Source organism: Coregonus clupeaformis, chromosome 3 (genome assembly GCF_020615455.1).
Source record: "Coregonus clupeaformis isolate EN_2021a chromosome 3, ASM2061545v1, whole genome shotgun sequence".
Classification (NCBI taxonomy): domain Eukaryota; kingdom Metazoa; phylum Chordata; class Actinopteri; order Salmoniformes; family Salmonidae; genus Coregonus; species Coregonus clupeaformis.
In genome coordinates this window covers 42662548-42685958 of record NC_059194.1, presented here as the reverse complement: position 1 = coordinate 42685958, position 23411 = coordinate 42662548, and the positions used below count along the sequence as shown (strand labels likewise).

Sequence of the window (23411 nt, the reverse complement as noted above, 5' to 3'; positions counted from 1 at the left end):
AAGTTAAAAGCGTTCCAGAGGGATGCTGGCCCATGTTTGACTTCAATGCTTCCCACAGTTGTGTCAAGTTGGCTGGATGTCTTTTGGGTGGTGTGGACCATTCTTGATACACACGGGAAACTGTTGAGCGTGAAAAACCCAGCAGTGTTACATTTGACATTGTAGTCATTTAGCAGATGCTTTTATCCAGAGCGACTTACAGTTGCATTCATCTTAAGATAGCTAGATGAGACAACCACATGTCACAGTCAAACATACAGGATACGAACATTCCATTCCAGCTTAACAGTGGATATATAACGTAAAAAAACAAAACATTTTAATACACATCTAAAATCTATGATTAAAAAAATCTGAGAATAGTGATATTTTACACACACATGAAAATACCCATAAGCAATCATTTCTGATGAAAAAACACAAATATGAAAAATTAGTTGACATAGCGTTTTGGAAATAAAGTCTTCATATTGAAAGAGGAAAAATGAGGAAAGAGATTAAAAGAGAGGAAATGTGATTCATACAGGCTCATAATGGAAGTCTCTCCTCTCCCTGAAGTGAGCATCCTCACCCCTTCCTTTCCTCCTCACCTTCTGCTGTCCTCATTGCCTCTCTTCCCCTCTCTCCATCTCTAAACCCACCTCCACCCATTCTCCTCCCTCTTCTCTGCTCCCCTTCAAATTCCCCTAACTCCCCTCTTGTCCATCTTATCCACTCCTCCTCTCCTCCCCCTCTCATCCACTACTCTTTCAGAGAGAAAAATGCCTCTCATCTTCTGCTTTGGAAGGTAAGAAATGGTGCTTCTGCTCCACTGGGGAAATAAATTCTACCCCATCCTTTATCATCCCGCTCTCCACTGCACTCCACTCCTCTCTTCTCCTCTTTCCCCCTCCATAAACAGTCCCTCTTTCCTCCCCCTTTTCCCATAAGGCCTACTGTCACACTTCCATCTCTCTTTCTCTTCCCCTCTCTCTATCTCCCTCTACTGCTAAATCCTCACAGTTTCCTCTCTCTTCTCATACATGGAGATTTTCTCTGATATTACATGTTCTTTATGTTCATGATCTCTGTTTTTAGGGATTCATTTATTTTCTTTGAGCCCCGGCCAACTTTGGATGATTAACTACTAAGTTAAGTTAATGACGTTGTTGTTTTTGATGGCGCCGAGCCGCAGAGATAGAGTAGCCAATTTTTTATCCCTTAACCCTCATACTACCAACATATTTTACATACATTTTCTACCAACTAGCCGGCCTTCGCAACAATCATAGCAAAATAATGTAAATAATGTTATCTGAAATAAACATTTATCAAAACAGATTAGCATATTCTGTCAAATGAAAATATAATTGTTTTCCCTTATATAAAGTGCCGATTTAAAAAGCAGATTTACCATAATTTTGTTGTAGTATCATTTCGTTTTTAGAATTTTTAAGTAAATATCATTATTTTCATATGTGTGGTAAAAATTACAGGCATTTAAAGGGGCAGTACACTAAAATGTGTAATATCCTTTATCTTATTGACAAAAAGTGATTCAGCCATTGATCCTGAGAAACAATGACAAAAAATATGGTTTAGTTTTCTTTATTTACTTACCCAATAGCCAACATTATAATTGCTGCTAGTGAAACAATGGGAGTAGTAAGGCCTGTTGCAGGATGCTTCAAAAAGCATGCCCAAACCCTCAGTCACTTCAAACCAAATGTTATAGCAACCAAAATACCATAACAAGTTGCACATATAGAATATTGAAGGCTATTAAAGGAATTCTGGTATTAATAACGTTTTCCATAGAATAACTATTTTTCGTAGAATAAACACCAAAAAGAACAAGCTCTCACAGTATCACGTCAGAATTAGACGTTCATCCATGTTTCTCAAACGTCAAATTTCGAAGTTGTTCCAAACATTTCAAAGTATTTAAGGTTAAGTTTAGGCATTAACTCCACATTTTTAAGGTTAGGGTTAAGTTTAGGCATTAACTCCAAAATAATTAAGGTAAGGGTTACGTTTTGGGATAGGCAAAATAAAAAACAAGTTATATTGCTGGATTCAAACATGCAACCTTTGGCACCAGAGGCAGATGCTTACGTCCATCCGCCATCCCCAATGCCCTAGCGAAACTGAAACCTACTTAAAAGTAACAGCGCTCACTGTTGCCCCTAGTGACCGGTTTCAACGTCATCTCCCCACGTCCTCAGACATGGATGGACATCGAATACTGACTTATATCACGGGTGACCTGACTGCCAATACAGCACTATGTGTACATTCAGACAGTAGCTGGTTTCAGTATTACAGTTCTATCAAGTATTTATACCATTGACAGACCTTTATGAGCTGTTTTGACTGCAACTAAGCATATACAGTGTCTATGGTAATTTAGATTTTGTACACAATCATACCTAGTTATAATAACCAGTTACAACCACAGGTGAGTAAATAAGGTGCTCCATCTGTGCAGGTGATCTGTATATCAGGTCAAGATCACTCCAACAGGTCTCCCTCCACCCTCTGACGGTATGTATAACTTAATATTATGTCTCTATAAAAACCTGGATTTAAGTAAATACCTTTTTAGATCTGCCCTAGAATAACTACTTTTCGGAGAATACAGCCCTCTGTGTAAATTCAGAGCGTATCTGAGTTCTGTATTGCAGTTCTATCTAGTATTATACCATTGGAAGACTTTGTATACCATTGGCAGATTTGTATATGCACAAAAATAAGGTAATTTTGGTTTTGTACACAGTCATACGATACATGGTATAGAAAAGTACAATCTTAGGCGAGTACATGTGGAGCTATATCTATGCAGATGATCTGTCTATCTGGTCATAATCACTGATACAGGTCCCCCCTCCACCCTCTGCTGGTATGGATAACTTGTTATTATGTCTCCAGAGAAACCTATATAGATTCAAATAAAGGTATTGTTTATCAAATTACTTTAAAGAAAATGTTGATCAATTGCACACAAGGTCCATCCGAAATTTGACATCCACTTTTAACCCAACCCCTCCGAAAGACACATTCACATACAGGTTTTGGAGAGTTGTGGGGGATGTCACACTGGGCGCCCCGGGGAGCTGTTAAGTACCTTGCTCAAGGGCACAACGGCATCTAGGTTTTGATATCAGCAAACCTCCGGTTGCCATCTCACTTCCCACCAGATTTTTCCTGTCGGACCCGGGATTCGAACTGGCAACCCTCTGGCTCGCGTCTCTAACCGCTAGACTACCTGCTGCCCTAAAGAAACACTAAACAATGATTTGGATTTATTAAGAACAAATTGATTGACTAAGTCATGACATTTTTTAAATAATTGAACAAACCACCTTTGGGCTATGATAAAAAATGTGCCTCTGTTAAAATGACCCCAGACGGTAGTATGAGGGTTAAGACTCTTTCGTTCTTTCTTGCTCTATTTTTTGTTTCTACCTTATACTAGGCTCATCCTACTGAGAATGTGTCATCTAATACGCAATTGTGTTGATTCCCGACATTCGTTCCTTTTGGTACAGCACATTCCCTCAGCTGATTATCAGCTGTTGTTAAACACACGTGAGTCGCGAAAGACGATTCTCTTCCTCAATAGTGTGCAGCAAATTCTACTATATGAAAAGCCGAAATGAGTATGACATCCTGGCATGTATCGAAATTTCACATACTATAAAACTATTTTTTCGCATACCCAAAATGTGTACTATTTAGAACACAAGTTCGGGTTTTCAGACATGTCCTTTGGTCCTTCTGTCTACCATTCTTTATTTCGCTCGCTCTCTCTCTCTCTGTATACCACCATAGCACATAGTTGTATGAATCACATAGTTGTCTTGCTCTACAGATATGAAGACATAAGCTTGACTTTGGTGCCAGGCACTTGGGCGTTACTTTATTACTGAGTGCGTGCGTGATACTTTAGTAGTAAAGTAGTGCAAAAGTCCATTTTTGCAAGACTTCTGCGCTCAGCTAAGATTTCCTTCTGGTGTAAGTCAGGGGTTACTAGGTTAGGCTATTGTGCGTGCAAACACACACATTTTTGAATTTTTCTTCTTCTATTCTTGTGGGGACCGAAGAATTCATTCCCATCCAAAATCCTATTTTCCCTAACCCTAAATCTAACCTTTAACCTAACCATAACCTTAACCCTATGCCTAACCTTAACCTCAAACCCCTAACCCTAAAACTATACCTAACCCTAACTCCTAACCCTAAACCTTAACCTAACCGTAACCCCTAACCCTAAACTTAATTCTAACCCTAACCCTAATTGTAACTCTAACCCTAAACCTAACCCCTAAGCCTAAAATAGCATTTTTCTTTGTGGGGACCGGCAAAATGTCCCCACTTGTCCGAATTGTCCTTGTTTTAATATCCTTGTGAGGACTTCTGGGACCCACAAGGATAGTTGAACAAACACACACACACAGAGAGTGTGCAATCAGAGCCATAGTAAAGAGTCTCCTAGCTATGTAAAGCAGATTAGTGCCCCTGTGTATCTCACTCACGAATGGAGACTCACGAGTGTCCCATGGTGCACTATAATGGCGTTCCTCCCACCCTTTACGTCACTGGAGTAAGGGCCGGATTCTAAACGGATAAATGGACACAACCCGAGCTAGTGTGCTTCTGTGTGAGAGCCAATGAGTTCAGGGGGTATGGAATGGAGTTACCACAGCCACAAAGTCATAAACCCCACCAATTTCAAAACATCAGATTTAAACCTAAATCTAACCTTAACCAAACTGCTAACCTTATGCCTAACCATAACCTTAAATTAAGACCAAAAAGCTAGCCACTTTTGACTTTGTGGCTGTGGGAACTACTCACACACTTTACATTTTTTTTTACATTTTAGTTATTTAGCAGACGCTCTTATCCAGAGCGACTTACTGACTGCATGCATTATTTTTAATTTTTAATTTTTCATACTAGCCCCCCGTGGGAAGCGAACCCACAACCGCATCCAATGCAAAAACAGATATCTGTAGTTTAAACTGACGGATTTTGATGGGATTTTTTAAATTCTGCTAATTAGATTTTTGCGGGGGCATTGTTACATTGCTACTAGGATTGGGCGCTATCCAGATTTTCATACTGTCATACAGTTTCTGTACCCTACCAGGGTATACGGTATTACCAGAAGTGCACACAAGGGCTGCTATTTCTTAAAAAATAAACGCACAAATAATTGGCACCGTGCCAATATATCCTCCAAACACCAGCTTCGAGGGCAATTTCACTTTATAAAACAGGTTACCAACATATTCAAATAATGATTTACATATTTTCATTAAAAACGTTATTTTGATTAATTTATTCATGCTATTTCATCCTTACACAAGATATAGTCCCGACACAAATCTAGGGTTGCTACCCAAGCCGGCTGGTCGTTCGATCTATCGGTTCGGTTGCCAGAGACGCGACCCAGTTGTTCAGTCTTTTTGTTTGCCATGTTCTATTGCCATACTGGCTGGCAAAGTTCTTATCCCTTGCTTGCTAGTTAGCATAGCTGGAGCCCTGAGCTGGATATCATTTGTCACATCTTAGATAGTTAACTTATAGTTAAAAGCAGTAGTGTAGCATGCAGCCCGGTATTGAAAATCATAACATCAGTGTGTCTAAATACCCTGATATACGGTATATTGCCCAAGCCGTAAGTGCTACTGCTTTTTATTAAATACAATCTTTTATCAATGTTTATTTGCTTCTGAATCTCAGTCTCTTCAGCCAGTGGGTCTTAGTTTATGAGCTCTAGTAAAGAGTGACTTTGGTTTCAGATTACATTACATAGCCACTACCACTCTAGGCTGGAAAAGCCCGCCTATTTCACGCCTATTTATTTAGCTGAAAGGCCTGTCACTTCTTGGCAGAAAGATACAGCACTGTCAAACGAAGTACAATGCTGGAGATCTATCCGCATCCACATCAACTAGTCCCTGCATTCGGAAAGTATTCAGACCCCTTGACTTTTTCCACATTTTGTTACGTTACAGCCTTATTCTAAAATTGATTACATTAAATGTTTTCCTCATCAGTCTACACACAATACCCTATAATAGAAAAGCAAAAACAGGTTTTTATAAATTTGTGCAAATGTATAAAAAAACGAAACTTCAATATCACATCTACATAAGTATTCAGCCCATTTACTCAGCACTATGTTGAAGCACCTTTGGCAGCGATTACAGCCTCGAATATTCTTGGGTATGACGCTACAAGCTTGGCACACCTATATTTGGGGAGTTGCTCCCATTCTTCTCTGCAGATCCTCTCAAGCTCTGTCAGGTTGGATGGGGGGCGTTGCTGCACAGCTATTTTCAGGTCTCTCCAGAGATGTTCGATCGGGTTCAAGTCATTCAGAGACTTGTCCCGAAGCCACTCCTGCGTTGTCTTGGCTGTGTGCTTAGGGTCGTTGTCCTGTTGGAAGGTGAACCTTCACCCCAGTCTGAGGTCCTGAGCGCTCTGGAGCAGGATTTCATCAAGGATCTCTCTGTACTTTCCTCTGTTCATCTTTCCCTCGATCCTGACTAGTCTCCCAGTCCCTGCCGCTGAAAATCATCCCCACCGTATGATGCTGCCACCACCATGCTTCACCGTAGGGATGGTGCCAGGTTTCCGAATGCACTGAACATCCAAAACATTAAGGAACTGGCAGTTTCTCTCTCTCCTAATATTGAGTTGCACCCCCTTTTGCACTCAGAACAGCTTCAGTTCCTCGGGGCATGGAATCTACAAGGTGTCAAAAGTGTTCCACAGGGATGCTGGCTCATGTTGACTAAAATGCTTCCCACAGTTGTGTCAAGTTGGCTGGATGTCCTTTGGGTGGTGGACCATTCTTGATACACACAGGAAACTGTTGAGCGTGAAAAACCCAGCAGCGTTGCAGTTGTTGACACAAACCGGTGTACCTGGCACCTACTACCATACTCCGTTCAAAGGCACTTAAAACTTTTGTCTTGTCTATTCACCCTCTGAATGGCACACAATACATCTCAATTGTCTCAAGGCTTAAAAATCCTCTCTCCTCCCCTTCATCGACACTGATTGAAGTAGATTTAACAAATAACATCAATAAGGGATCATAGCTTTCACCTGGATTCACCTGGTCAGTCTATGTCGTGGAAAGAGCATGTGTTCCTAATGTTTTGTACACTCAGTGTATGCAGCCTAATATTTAAACACTTAGCTAAGTGGGCAGGGGGAATACATGGCATGCACTAATTTGAAATATGTAGTTAGGCTGTTATAAGGTATTATATAACCAATGGTCATCTATAAGGTATTTATTCAGTGCTTTTCTTCTTTGTCTAATAATATACTGTATGTGTTTATTCATTCACATTTAGGATGGGTAACACTTTATTTAAGGATATGTAATAAATATTTGATAAGGCATTTATACATTGTATGTTCACGTTTATTAATCATTTCTCCCTCATTAATAAACAATTTACTAGTCATTAGTAAATCATTTTTGCAGTCCCTAATCTAAAGTGAATGCTATTTATACTTTATAAATGTCTAAGTGACCAGTGTAATTTCTCACAAATAGATGGGCATGCCATTGGTAGACATTCCTGCAGTACCTGGTAAAAGAATAAGCACACAACGCAGGATGTTTACATATACATGTGTGAATAACTAGCTTGCTAACATTTACACATGTGGGAGAAATGATCAGTAAATGGTGAGCAAACTGTTCGGAAATGCCTTAGAAATGGGTTATTAGGGACCATTAAAATATAGTGTTACCGTAGGATGTTGCTGGAGCACAGGCAGTGTGGTCTCCTGGTCTTCTGGTCCCAGTGATGCTCGGCCTAGAAGCACAGACAGCTCAGCTGCTGCTGTAGCAGTCAAGTGCAGTGGAGGTACAAAGAAAACAGAGAGAGCGAGAGACACACAGACACTGACAGATGTACTGCCAGTTTTTAGATTTTGGCTCTATATTATATATGTAATAGTAATTAACCCTTATGATAGTAGTTAGGCTTTATTATGAGCCAATGGTCATCTATTAAGCATTTATTCAGTCATTTTTCTTCTTTATCGAACAAATGTGTTTATTCATTCACAACTAGGATGTTGCTGGGCCCAGCACAGACAGCGTGGTCCGCTGGTGTTCTGGTACCAGTGCTGTGGAAAAGGATGCTAGGCTTAGCAGAGACAGCTCAGAGGTGAGTGCAGTGGAGGTAGGAAGAAACCAGAGAGACACAGATGTACTGCCAATTCTTGAAAATGTCGTCTCTATATGAAATCGTGACAGACAGACAGAGAGAGACAGAGTGACAGCAGAGAAGATACAGAGACAGACTGCACAACAAGGAGTCAACAGAGGCCCAGTTGTAGTGGTGAGTTGTATCGCCAGTGGTGTTTTTAAATGTTGTATTTGTCTTAAACATGAGCTGGTTAAAAAAAGGAGGAGGACTATGTTTCACCAGTCACTGGCACAATAAAAGTTGAGAAACGCTGTACTATAGTGTGCTGCCTATGTTATGTGTAAGTAGCGTGGGGGGCAGGTGCATCCACGGTGATGTGGCCTGGTGTGGCTAAAATGCCAGGGCTAAACTTGTGTGTGGGTGCGCGTTTGTGTGTCTGTAGCAGTTATCTGTCTTGCTCGGCGGTGCTGAAAGCCAACCCATTACATGTTGTCTCTGCGGGGGAGAAAGGCAGTGATCAGATCAGCCCAGTGTCTACAACTCCTATGGAGAAGAGATTGGCTGTCTGGCAGCTTGTTTATCCTGTGTTTTTAATGCTGTAGCTGCCTTCCCTGCCACGTCTCCCTTGGAAGGTAGAGCAGACAAGTTGCACTGAGATCGGGGTACTGTGTGTCTCATAGGAAGCAATTTAAGTAGCTTTATTGGCATGGGAAACACATGTTTACATTGCCAAAGCAAGTGAAATAGATGATAAACAAAAGTGAATTAAACAATTTAAAAAAGAACAGTAAACATTTCAAGTGTCATATTATGTCTATATACAGTGTTGTAATGATGTGCACATAGTTAATGTACAAAAAGTAAAATAAATAAACATAAATATAGCTTGTATTTACAATGGTGTTTGTTCTTCACTGGTTGCCCTTTTCTTGTGGCAACAGGTCACAAATCTTGCTGCTGTGATTGCACACTGTGGTATTTCACCCAGTAGATATGGGAGTTTATCCAAATTGGATTTGTTTTCGAATTCTTTGTGGGTCTGTGTAATCTGAGGGAAGTATGTGTCTCTAATATGGTCATACATTTGGCAGGAAGTTAGGAAGTGCAGCTCAGTTTCCACCTCATTTTGTGGGCATTGTGCACATAGCCTGTTTTCTCTTGAGAGCCAGGTCTGCCTACACACGAGACCTGAGGGGATATCTCTCTCTCTCTCTCTCTCTCACTCCCCTCACTGTTTCCTACCCACCTATTTATGTGGGACACCCTTTGGGAGCCAGGGAAACCTAAACCATGTCATTTCCCTTCTGTCTCTCTCCCCCTTCCCCCTCCTTTTATGGTGGTGGGGAAACCCAACCCTGGCCCCTCTCCCCCGTCTTGTCCCCCACCTTCCCTGTTTATGTCGGATCCCTTGTATGGGTGTTGTGGTGAGGGGACTGTGGGTTTACTGGCCAAGGCCCTGCCAGGGTGACCTTTAACCCCATAATTAGGAGATACGCAGAGGTGTTAATCTGCATTAGTCATCTGGTTTGACAGCCACCGAATACCTCAGCCAACGTCCCTGGACACTGATCTAAGGACAGTTCTGGCTGAGTCTCCTCTAATGGTTAAGGTCAGGAATGGCAGAAGGTAAGCTGATCCTAGATCTATAACTGTGCCTATGGGTAACTTCTACCCAAAGCAACCAGAGGAGAAAGAGCATTGGAGACTAGAGGAAAGCAGTGAAACCAGTCCAACTGCACTTAAGGTCCATTAGCAATGTATAAGTGCTGCATGAATCACTGTCCGTTTCATCAGGGTGTTTTGGTTTTGGTATTGGTATAGAACGGCTAGTGCTGCTTTGTGTGCGGTTGTTTGTAGTTGTTTCTACTGGAATCTGACTGTCTTGGTTTAGCTTGGAGGTTCAAAGGGAAACTGGTGCTCTAGGGACTGAGATTGCATTGCATTTCAGCATAGAATTGTGTTTTTTTTGCCTTTCTCACACACACACACAAACACACAGTACCTCCCCACACATACATACAGTACATAGAAATGCCTGTGACTGGCCTTGCATGGGTAGAAACAGTATCGTTGTGCTCCTGTGTAAGAGATAAGGAGTGCTGAGACTGTACTCTCTGCTCCTCTCTGCTCTTTCAGCTCAGTTCAATCTCCCTCCAGACTTTCTCCAGTTATTACTGTCTCTAATGGGGGATCCATCATCACAGCTTCATTTAGATAGCAGGCCAGAAACAGGCTCCAACTAGCTCTCTGTTTAGCAAAAACAGCGTTGTATCTACTTTAATTAGAGAGCAGTACTCCCCTGTCGCATGAGCCCACACACACACACACACACACACACACACACACACACATGCATAGACACACACACATTCCCTACTTAAGTGATAATGCCAGAGAAGCCGGTGTTTGGAGGATATATTGGCACGGGTGTTGTTAGGCCCGAGACGAAGTCGAGCTAATAATACATGATTTGGCCTGGTATAGAAAATGTGCTCTCTTGTCAGACAGTTGTTTAGAGGAGCTAGCCAACAACACAGCTTACACAATCACTTCAAACGGAAGCTGGAAAGACTGCAAACTAGCTGCATTTCATTTAGTTTTACCTGTTTTCTATTGACATTTCTTTGTATATATCCATAAAAATTATGCCAGCTGATTCATGATTTCAACTGGCTGAGAAACGCTGCCTGTCTGTCTGTCTCGTCCCGACTCCTGACATGTTCATTACTATGGGACAGCTGGAGATCGAATTTGAATATTGAAACAATGGTGCAAATGACGGAGAGACAGACAGCAAGGTTTATGCAAATTTCCGCTGTTGAAAACCAAATGCTAGTCTAAAAGAAATGGGAGATAATGTCTAGATGCTTTTTACAGTGGAGATTAAGTTTATACATTGTCTGGCTGGGCTGATGAGACAGTGGATTGCGCAGTCAGGTGGAACAGAGTAAATAGGCATTTCAACGTCATAGCTTTAGCCGGTGGTAACTCGTGGAGTAGACACCGGCTGGAATGCGGTTTTAACCAATCAGCATCCAGGATTAGACCCATCCGTTGTGTAAATATGCATAGACCCACTTGGAGCCACCCATGTCAGCATTTATGTGCACACATTAATCCGCACACATCAGGGTTGGGGTCAATTCGGTATTTCTGAATGTAATTTAATTCAAACAATACATTTGAATTGAATTTGAATTATCCACACCCTACAGGAAGCAGTATAAAATGTGAATTTAAGGAATGCATGCATGCATGCACACACACACACACACTGTTAATCATCCACTCTTAGGAATCAGGATAGTCAGTAATGCAGCGGTAACCCAGTCTCTGCATTAAAAGAGAAAGAAAAAGAGAGTGAGAGACAATGAGAGAGGGAGGGAGAGTCTTGCATTCCTGAGCTCCAACCAACTCCTGTCTTTTGTCACAGAGGGTTAACCGTGTGCAAGGTGACACCCCTCCCCCTTTCTCTAGTTCTCCTTTCAGCCTCTCGCCCCCTTTCCTGCACATTTTCTGTTATCGAGGAGAGAGAGAGAGAGAGAGAGACTGCTCAACCGCCGAAGAATAGGAGGATTAAGGAGAGGAAGAGGAGAGGGAGGAGAGGAAGAGAAAGGGGCTTATTGAAAGCGTGGCTGTGCACAACAACGTGGACTTGCCGCTACACGCTTGGTAGACACTTCAAACACGGAGAGGAGAGGAAATGATTGGAGCTTACACACACACACGCAGGTAGGAAGAAAGTGCAAAGGTCATAGCAGCTTGTTATTATCGACTGTGTGGGTCTGTGTTTGTCCGCTTTTGTGAGTAGGTCAGCTTTGTTTTCACTGTCAGCTGTCAACGTTCTTGGCAGACCTACATGCACGTCTTACAGATGGAAAGGTGAGAGAGAGACAGAACAAGAGAGTGCGTCTGTGTGAGAGAGAGGGACAGAAAGAGAGGTGTGTTCCTGTGTGAACAGGAGTGGGAGGTGAGCAGCACTCCCCTGTTCTCTCCTTCCGTTCCCCCTTGAGTGAATAGAGCATTTGTGCTGTCATTGTAGTCCTTCTGTCCCATTCTTTTCTTCTGTCCCTCTCTTCCTACATTATCTTTCTCTGTTGTAGTCTACCTACAGAAGGTTCTGTTTCTATATTTGTGTCCTGCAGCTCTATCTTTTCTGATAATTGTTTTCCTCAAGGTACTATCTCTTAAAGGTTTTCCCCAGGAAGTTGACCTTGGTGTGCTGTGTTTACATTTATCCAGAGCGACTTACAGGAGCAATTAGGGTTAAGTGCCTTGCTCAAGGGCACATCGACAGATTTTTCACCTAGTCAGCTCGGGATTAGAACCAGCGACCTTTCGGTTACTGGCACAACGCTCTTATCCACTAAGCTACCTCCTTCTCTAGACCGTGTGTGTGTGTACCCTGTTATGTTTTCTGTCTTTGTCGTATGTCGTTATTGAGTCATCCAGTGTGCTGTTTTAGTGAGTGAGCCTTCAGAGGTGACAGTATGTTAAAACAACATATTAGGGCAGATGGGACAAGGTAACTATCTGTTATTGTTATTTCTGCCGGCCATTGAAGGATACTCAACTTAATCTGTTGTAGCGTCACTCTGTACAGGGGGTGTCCGTGTGTGTTTATGCATGACAAGGCAAATTATTGAGTGTAAACTGAGGTGAGATGAGTTAGTCTGTGACCTAGCGTAACCTCTAGCTTTATTGTTTTTCCTTCCCCTGTGTCCCTGTTACAGTTGGGGTTTAGCTCAGAAAACAATCCTCCATTTTGTAAACAAACAGTATATGATTACGACATTGACCTTTTATTCAAACTAGAATTTTTGCGGGGATTTGCCTTACTCTTTACTGTGGCTCTGATTGCATACTCTCTCACTGTCTCTCTCTGTGTGTGTGTGTGTGTGTGTGTGTGTGTGTGTGTGTGTGTGTGTGTGTGTGTGTGTGTGTGTGTGTGTGTGTGTGAGAGTCTGTGCGTGCATGCGTGAAGATTAACAGATTTTCACACAGTTCAGCAAAAGCCAAATACAGCGTACACACTGCTGAATCACCTTTTTTTTCCATTAAGAGAGGAGTTTCTTGAAAGTTTTCAAACCACATTCTGAAAGTCTGTTTTTCTGGGCCTCTGTGATGGATGCCGATGATCTATGATAGATAAGGGATAGCTAACAGATAGGTGATAAGTCATAGATCATAGATATTTGCCCGGCATCCTTCATTTTGCTTCTTGCTCTCTCTCGCTCTGTCACGATCGTCTACCAGAGAGGAGGACCAAGGCGCAGCGTTGAAGGCGAACATATTTATTTAATAAATGATCACACGATCAAAACAACAAAACGATGACGTGACAGTCAATGGTAATACACAAACCAAACACGAACAAGAAACCACAATGAATGAGTGCTAAACGGCTACCTAAGTATGACTCCCAATCAGAGACAACGAGCTACAGCCGTCTCTGATTGGGAGCCACCCTGGCCAACATAGATCTACAAAACCAGAAAGTGAAACCTAGAACACACATAGACTATACACACCCTGGCTCAACATATTAGAGTCCCCAGAGCCAGGGCGTGACAGTACCCCCCCCTAAAGGCGCGGACTCCGACCGCGCCCACCAAACACCACAGGGGAGGGACCGGGTGGGCACTCCGCTTAGGCGGCGGATCCGGCTCCGGGCCTGAACCCCGCTCCCTCTCCAACCCCCCAAAGTACCCCTGGTCCGGTCTGGCCCCGCTGGCCGGAGCTGGACTGCACACTGGTGGAGCGGATTGCTCTAGCTCCGGCGTGAAGCATCTGACCGGTGCCGGACCAGCCACCGGTGGAACAGGCACGGGCCGTGCCGGACTGACGACGCACACCACTGGCTTGGTGTGGGGAGCAGGAGCGGGCCGAGCCGGGCTGTCGAAGCGCACCACTGACTTGGTGCGGGGAGCAGGAACGGGCCGAGCCGGGCTGACGAAGCACACCACTGACTTGGTGCGGGGAGCAGGAACGGGCCGAGCCGGGCTGACGGGCGCACCACTGACTTGGGGCGGGGAGCAGGAACGGGCCGAGCCGGGCTGACGAGCGCACCACTGACTTGGTGCGGGGAGCAGGAACGGGCCGAGCCGGGCTGACGAGCGCACCACTGACTTGGTGCGGGGAGCAGGAACGGGCCGAGCCGGGCTGATGGGCGCACCACTGACTTGGTGCGGGAGCAGGAACAGGCCGGACCGTACTGGGGACACACACCACTGGTCCTACGCAGGGATCTGGAATGGGCCGGACCGGACTGGTAACACACCCCAGTACCTCTCGCCGTGCCTCTACACCTTCCACCCCCTCTTCGACCAGTGGCCCCCGTAACCTGGCGAACTCCTCTGCCAATCCGCTGGGCCGCTCTGCCGCGGTCTCCTGCTGGCCCGTCGTCCACGGCGTTAGCCCCCCCCTAAAAATTTTCTGGGCGTCTCTCCTACCCGTGGACCAGGTCTCCATGTCCCTCGCCAGCCTTTCGCCCTTCTGCCACAATGTCAAGCCCTTCTCTTCCTCACTCGGCTTGACCCAGTCGAGGAGGCGAAGGAGATCTGCTAGGGATCTCCCTGGCGATGGCTCCTGGACACGCTGCTTGGTCAAATCTTGGTGGTTTCTTCTGTCACGATCGTCTACCAGAGAGGAGGACCAAGGCGCAGCGTTGAAGGCGAACATATTTATTTAATAGATGATCACACGATCAAAACAACAAAACGATGACGTGACAGTCAATGGTAATACACAAACCAAACACGAACAAGAAACCACAATGAATGAGTGCTAAACGGCTACCTAAGTATGACTCCCAATCAGAGACAACGAGCTACAGCCGTCTCTGATTGGGAGCCACCCTGGCCAACATAGATCTACAAAACCAGAAAGTGAAACCTAGAACACACATAGACTATACACACCCTGGCTCAACATATTAGAGTCCCCAGAGCCAGGGCGTGACACGCTCATATTTCTGCAGGCTGCTGCAGAGCTTTAGTTACATTTAAACAACACACTTTCTCTCTCTCCTTTTGGCCCTCAGTAACCTGAAACCCATTCCCACTTAGAATTCCTAGACTTAGAGTCCTCCATAGATGTATCTCTTTCTCCCAGGAATGATACCCTAGTCTGCCCTCGTGTTTCTAGTACTACATGTGCTTTCTATTCCTCTGTGTGTGTGTGTGTGTGTGTGTGTGTGTGTGTGTGTGTGTGTGTGTGTGTGTGTGTGTGTGTGTGTGTGTGTGTGTGTGTGTGTGTGTGTGTGTGTGTGTGTGTGTGCTTTAACTACCACAGGACAAGTGTGTAAAGACTGTAAGTGGTTGCGACTTTAAAGGACAACTTCACCCAAAAACTATCTTTTGGTATTTGTTTCATTAGTCCATTGTTGATGTAGTCCCAAAATGTTTTGCATGTCATCAACATGTTTTCAAGATATGTAACTTTCAAAATACAGAAATCTGGGCTGTATGATGCATTTTGCTTCATATGATGCTGCGTTTTGCAGTTTCCCTTTAATATTGCCCAATGATAATCAAACCCATTGTTTGTGAATTGCTGAGGCTGTGAACTGTCAACTTGGATTGGCACTGGAGAAGTGTTACTCTTTCCATTACCAGCACTGTAGAGGTGCTCTGATATAGGACCGAGGGAGAGATGGGAATAGAGGGGAAGATTAGGAAAAGAAGGGACTTTGAGACGCAGACTGATAAAGGCTGATTTTAGAGGGTGGCCAGACGACAGGACACATATTAACTTGGGTTTCACCATCAAAAGACCAACAGATCATGTAACGCTGAGTGTGTGTGTGCGTGCATCCGTGCTTGTGTGTGTGGCTGTTAAGAACAGAGCCGACGCAGCTAGGTTTGAAGATTAGCGTCACCTTGTATTCTAGGATCAGTCTGGAGTGGAGTTAACAACTTCACAGTCCTCCCAGAACTATTCCACGATCCTTATGGGCAAAGCTACTCCAGTTAACTTTAGAGCTCTCTCTGACTGTCTGCCATTCTCTCTCTCTCTCTCTCTCTCTCTCTCTCTCTCTCTCTCTCTCTCTCTCTCTCTCTCTCTCTCTCTCTCTCTCTCTCTCTCTCTCTCTCTCTCTCTCTCTCTCTCTCTCTCTCTCTCTCTCTCTCTCTCTCTCTTTGTTTAACCATTTTTGGTTACTACATGATTCCATATGTGTTATTACATCATTTTGATGTCTTCACTATTATTCTACAATGTAGAAAATAGTTAAAATAAAGACAAACCCTTGAATGAGTAGGTGTGTCCAAACTTTTGACTGGTACTGTATATATATATTTATATTCCTGTCTCTGACATTGCTTGTTCTGACATTTCTTAATTTCTTATTTTTTCTGGATTCTTTTTAAATGTTGTATTATTATTGCTAGGTATTTCTGCACTGTTGGAGCTATAAACATTAGCATTTCGCTGCACCTGCGATAACATCATCTGCAAATCTGTGTAAGCGACCAATAAACTTTGATTTGATATGCCTCTCTCTCTTTCTCTGTCTCTTTCACACACCACACACACACACACCACACACACACACACACACACACACACACTCACACATGAACAAACAAACAAACACACAAACTCTTCTGATAGCAGTCAGAGCTGCAGCAGATGTGATATGAGCAGTAGAGTCTAACTGTCTAAATTGCAGTTTCATGTTTCATTTGAAAACTCCCTGCTGTTACTGCGAAGTGTGTGAACCGTCATGTGAGCACAGATTATTGACCGGGGTGATAATTGTGTTTCTTACCCTGCTCTGAGAAAAATGTGAAGAGAGAAATGTGTGTGTGTGTGTGTGTGTGTGTGCTGCGTCTCTCTGTCATCTCCCTGAACAGACTCCATTACCGTATATTGCCCCAAGCGACATAATTGAACAGAAGTGATCTAGGGATTCTGCAACAACAATACATGAGGACACACAGTCAGCCAACCAAACACTAACACACACACACATTCACACACATGCTAGTGGTTGTTCACCCGCACCCGCCCGAAATTGCTAATAACCCATCCGCAACCGCCCGACTATATGTGATAAAAGTGAAAATCGGAGGCCTGCACCCGATCCTAACCCGCAAATATAGAAAATGCACTGTAGGCTACGTTCAGGGAAGGCGGAATGATTTTTTGACAGGGGGTGCAGGATTGTTTTTTCTGCTTATAATTTCTGACATTTTGTTAGGCTATTTGTTAGTCAACTTGTCTATAATTAGATACATGCAGCTTCGCTTCTGTCATTATATGTTGCCCTAGAAGACTAAATAAACTCTTGCTCACCAGAATGTCTGAAATGATAGAATGAATGCTTCAGTCTACACTGTTAAAATGAAGTGCTTTATAACACCAAAACTAGTGGCAACTGAGCTGCCACCAACTTGAAGGAGACGTAACCTTAACTTTGAAACACATTGAGATGTTTTGAAACATAACATGGTGTGTTGTAACGCCACTTAAGTGTTGTGCAACACATTGCCAGGGACTGGGAGCACTAACAGAAAATATGTAAAACACTATTTTGGTGTTTTGAATCCTTTCTAGTGCATAATTAGATCCCTTTTTCTTTAGTGGCTTAATGTTTAACATTGTTTTATGTATTTGATCATTTGCCATTTTATACCATTTTGGCAGGTAATGTCAAGCTCAGTGTTCAAACCATCAACACTAACTGGAGGCTGAACAGCATAAATTATGGATTCTGCACTTGTCCTCTTCCATTGACAATCATTAATGTGGGAATGGGTGCTGTCCTCATTGAATGTCAATTTACCTGACGGTTTTGACATCCGTTCATCATGATCCATTACACCTCATGGTACAACAAGCTTATTACTAATATAAAAATATACTTTTCTTCTTCAAACATGTATACAACACTGTGTGAAAGAGTCATAAAGTCTAAAAATGTTGAATTACCCACAATCCTCTAAAATCAGAATCAGAGTCTGAACTGAACTGTACTCATATCCTTCCATATCCTTTTCTGTACATAATGCCCTGAATCTTTTCTACAACGCCCGGAGAACTGCCCCCTTTATTCTATGTACCCAACGCACTAGAAGACCAGTTCTTAAAGCCTTTAGTCGTATCCTTATTCTAGTCCTCCTCTGTTCCTCTGGTGATGTAGAGGCTAACCCAGGCCCTGCAGCCCCCAGTATCACTCCTACTCCCCAGGAGCTATCATTTGTTGACTTCTGTAACCGTAAAAGTATTGGTTTTCTGCACATAAATATCAGAAGCCTCCTTCCTAAGTTTGAGTTATTCACTGCGTTAGCACACTCCGCCAACCCTGATGTTCTAGCAGTGTCTGAATCCTGGCTTAGGAAGGCCACCAAAATTCTGAAATTTCCATCCCCAACTATAACATTTTCCGTCTAGATAGAACTGCCAAAGGGGGGTGGAGTTGCAATCTACTGTAGAGATAGCCTGCAGAGCTCCATCATACTATCCAGGTCTGTGCCCAAACAGTTTGAGCTTTTACTTCTAAAAATCCACCTTTCCAGAAATAAATCTCTCACTGTTGCCGCTTGCTACAGACCCCCCTCAGCCCCCAGCTGTGCCCTGGACACCATATGTGAATTGATTGCCCCCATCTATCCTCAGAGTTCGTACTGCTTGGTGACCTAAATTGGGATATGCTTAACACCCCGGCCATCCTACAATCTAAACTAGATGCCCTCAATCTCACACAAATTATCAACGAACCTACCAGGTACAACCCTAAATCCGTAAACATGGGTACCCTCATAGATATCATCCTGACTAACTTACCCTCTAAATACACCTCCGCTGTCTTCAACCAGGATCTCAGCGATCACTGCCTTATTGCCTGCGTCCGTAACGGGTCCGCGGTCAAACGACCACCCCTCATCACTGTCAAAGCGCTCCCAAAAACACTTCAGCGAGCAGGCCTTCCTAATTGACCTGGCCCAGGTATCCTGGATGGATATAGATCTCATTCCGTCAGTAGAGGATGCCTGGTTGTTCTTTAAAAGTAATTTCCTCTCAATCTTAAATAGACATGCCCCATTCAAAAATACAGAACTAAGAACAGATATAGCCCCTGGTTCTCCTCAGACTTGACTGCCCTTGACCAGCACAAAAACATCCTGTGGCGTACTGCATTAGCATCAAATAGCCCCGTGATATGCAACTTTTCAGGAAAGTTAGGAATCAATATACACAAGCAGTTAGGAAAGCAAAGGCTAACTTTTTCAAACAGAAATTTGCATCCTGTAGCACTAACTCCAAAAAGTTTTGGGACACTGTAAAGTCCATGGAAAATAAGAGCACTTCCTCCCAGCTGCCCACTGCACTGAGGCTAGGAAACACTATCACCACCGATAAATCTACAATAATCGAGAATTTCAACAAGCATTTTGCTACGGCTGGCCATGCTTTCCACCTGGCTACCACTACCCCGGCCACCAGCTCTGCACCCTCCGCTGCAACTTGCCCATGCCCCCCGCTTCTCCTTCACACAAATCCAGACAGCTGATGTTCTAAAAGAGCTGCAAAATCTGGACCCCTACAAATCATCTGGACTAGACAATCTGGACCCTTTCTTTCTAAAACTAGCCGCCGAAATTGTCGCAACCCCCTATTACTAGCCTGTTCAACCTCTCTTTCGTAACGTCTGAGATCCCCAGAGATTGGAAAGCTGCCGCGGTCATCCCCCTCTTCAAAGGGGGTGACACTCTAGATCCAAACTGTTACAGACCCATATCCATCCTGCCCTGCCTTTCAAAAGTTTTTGAAAGCCAAGTCAACAAACAGATCACCGACCATTTCGAATCCCACCGTACCTTCTCCGCTATGCAATCCGGTTTCCGAGCTGGTCATGGGTGCACTTCAGCCACGCTCAAGGTCCTAAATGATATTATAACCGCGATCGATAATAGACAGTATTGTGCAGCCGTTTTCATTGACCTGGCCAAGGCTTTCGACTCTGTCAACCACCGCATTCTTATTGGCAGACTAAATAGCCTTGGTTTCTCAAATGACTGCCTCGCCTGGTTCACCAACTACTTCTCAGATAGAGTTCAATGTGTCAAATCGGAGGGCCTGTTGTCTGGACCTATGGCAGTCTCTATGGGGGTGCCACAGGGTTCAATTCTTGGGCCAACTCTTTTCTCTGTGTATATCAATGACGTCGCTCTTGCTGCTGGTGACTCTCAGATCCACCTCTACGCAGACGACACCATTTTGTATACATCTGGCCCTTCATTGGACACTGTGTTAACAAACCTCCAAACGAACTTCAATTCCATACAACACTCCTTCAGTAGCCTCCAACTGCTCTTAAACACTAGTAAAACTAAATGCATGCTCTTCAACCGAACGCTGCTTGCACCCGCCCACCCGACTAGAATCACTACTCTAGACGGGTCTGACCTAGAGTACGTGGACAACTACAAATATCTAGGTGTCTGGTTAGACTGTAAACTCTCCTTCCAGACTCACATTAAGAATCTCCAATCCAAAGTTAAATCTAGAATCGGTTTCCTATTTCGCAACAAAGCCTCCTTCACTCATGCTGCCAAACATGCCCTCGTAAAACTGACTATCCTACCGATCCTTGACTTCGGCGATGTCATTTACAAAATAGCCTCCAACACTCTACTCAGCAAATTGGATGTTGTCTATCACAGTGCCATCCGTTTTGTCTCCAAAGCCCCATATAATACCCACCACTGTGACCTGTACGCTCTTGTTGGCTGGTCCTCACTACATATTCGTCGCCAAACCCACTGGCTCCAGGCCATCTATAAATCACTGCTAGGCAAATCCCCGCCTTATCTTAGCTCATTGGTCACCATAGCAACACCCACCCGTAGTCTGCGCTCCAGCGGGTATATCTCACTGGTCATCCCCAAAGCCAACACCTCCTTTGGCCGCAATTCCTTCCAGTTCTCTGCTGCCAATGACTGGAACAAATTGCAAAAATCTCTGAAGCTGGAGACACTTATCTCCCTCACTAACTTTAAGCATCAGTTGTCAGAGCACCTTACCGATCACTGCACCTGTACACAGCCCATCTGAAATTAGCCCGCCCAACTACCTCATCCCTATATTGTTATTTATTTTGCTCATTTGCACCCCAGTATCTCTATTTGCACATCATCTCTTGCACATCATTCCAGTGTTAATACTAAATTGTAATTATTTTGCACTATAGCCTATTTTATTGCCTTACCTCCATAACTTGCTAAATTTGCACACTGTATATTAATTGTATTTCTGTTGTATTTTTGATTTTGTTTTGTTTTACCCCATATGTAACTCTGTGTTGTTGTTTTTATCGCACTGCTTTGCTTTATCTTGGCCAGGTCGCAGTTGTAAATGAGAACTTGTTCTCAACTGGTTAACCTGGTTAAATAAAGGTGAAATAAATAAAATAAAAATAAAAAAGAGTCGCAAGATATGAAATAAAAGATGATTAAAACCAAAGACTTCCAATGAATTCAATCACTAAATTTTCTCTCTCTTTGGTTATCCTCATGAAAGCTACTTACATTTTGAGGAATATATTTAGTTGGATTTATTAATTAATTAATTGAAACCACTTGCATACATCTTTTTAAAATATATTTTGGCTGTATTTTGACACTACTGAAACAGTTATGAAGTGACAAAGGAGATACAGATAGGTGGGAGAAACAGATTGAAGGGGGGAATTGAACCCCGGTCTTCGGTGGATAGAGGGGTGACGTGTCTAAGCCGTGTGCGTTATTGCTAGACCACGGGCTCTAGTCGACTTGCATTAATTTGAATGAAGTATATGTTGGTTGTTTATTTGAGTTCATTTCAATTAACCCCAGAATAATTTCTTACAGTGTGGTTGAGTGGGTCAAATTCCAATGCAATTTACCATTTTACTGCCCCCTTGTTTCTAATCTGTCTTAATAAAGCATTGAAGTTTTGAAGGTTGAATTCCACAAAAAATATTCTCCATCATCAATCAATATTTAGGCTATAAACATTTGTATTTATAAACCATTGATTGTATGAGAAACAGTTTTTGTGTTTTGATGCTGCCTTTTACGTGCACTAAAACCCTCAAAGTGTTTTCACAATACTCTCTTAAAAACACCAATATTAAGGTTGAAGAACCACTTTGGGTGTTTCAGAGTACTTAATTTATGTTTAGAAACACATTCTGTGCATTAAAACACTTGGGTTTACATTCAAACACCCTCCAAACACCAGATCTCAGCTTAGTTTTCATGGTTTCATTACACAATCATGGTGTTTTCAGACATTCTGCTTTTACAGTGTAGTTGACATCACTAAAGTTTTCTCTGTCATTTCTGCTTCTTTAGTTGAGCAAATACGTTTAGGGACCAGGGAGAAAATGCAATAACTCAACAAAAAAAGAAGTGTAATATTTTTGGTGCTAAATGTTTTATGATGCTTTTAAAGATAGCACCACATGATGTTTAAGAGCATCTGCCTCTGGTGCCAATGGTTGCATGTTTTAATCCAGCAATAGAACGTTGTTTTTGAGATTTTTGTTTTAAGCTTATCCCAAACCTTAACCCTTACCATAACCATTCTGAGTTAATGCCTAACCTTAAGATGTCAGAGTTAATGCCTAAACTTAACCCTAACCTTAAAAATTCTGAGTTAATGCCTAAACATTTAAACATTTAGAACATTTGACGTTTGGAACAACTTCGAAATTTGATGTTTGAGAAACTTGGATGAACGTCTAATTCTCACTTGAGCTTGTTGGTATCAATTTACTACAAGAAATGCTTAATTCTGCAGGAATTAATGTTAAGGCTATGTGAGAAGTTATAGACCTACAGTCATTGTGAAGATTTCAGTTTCCATTTAACCCATCTGAACAGTAGGCTACAGCTCATTTGACGTGTCATAGGCCTATTTTAAGTCCCTGTCTTGTGACTGTCGAATTTATATAGTGCCTCACAATCATCACACATAACATAGCCAACACAGCTATCATCCTCTTTTACCACTTCACCAAATCTTTCCAAAACATTAATTTTCTTGCCCCTCCCTACTCTTTATTTTTTATTCTCAATTTCACAGCTCAGTGATGCCGAAACGTTGGTGTTTTTTTACCCAATAAATTACTGGGAGGTTATACGTATGGAGTGTGCGACCATCTTTGTTTTTATTGAATTAAACTCTGACAATGTCCTTTTTGCCTCAGTGGATGGACATTAACTTTTTCTGCCCGTTCCCAAAAACTTTAGGGGATTG

General features: G+C 42.9%; 1 protein-coding gene across 5 annotated transcripts in view; it reads left to right on the top strand.

Annotated features, from left to right (window-relative positions):
• Window positions 1–23411, top strand: part of LOC121579078 (LARGE xylosyl- and glucuronyltransferase 2) — a 255289-nt gene that overhangs the window by 214216 nt on the left and 17662 nt on the right. Inside the window, exon 1 of one of the 5 annotated variants that reach the window (XM_041893358.2) lies at window positions 11689–11897. The exons of 2 other annotated variants lie outside the window; for them this stretch is intronic. The gene's annotated coding sequence lies outside the window, so the exon portion shown is untranslated. Of the gene's footprint in view, window positions 1–11688; window positions 11898–11993; window positions 12048–12086; window positions 12136–23411 lie in introns of those variants that run through there. 2 more of the 5 variants (XM_041893360.2, XM_041893361.2) reach the window with 2 other exon arrangements.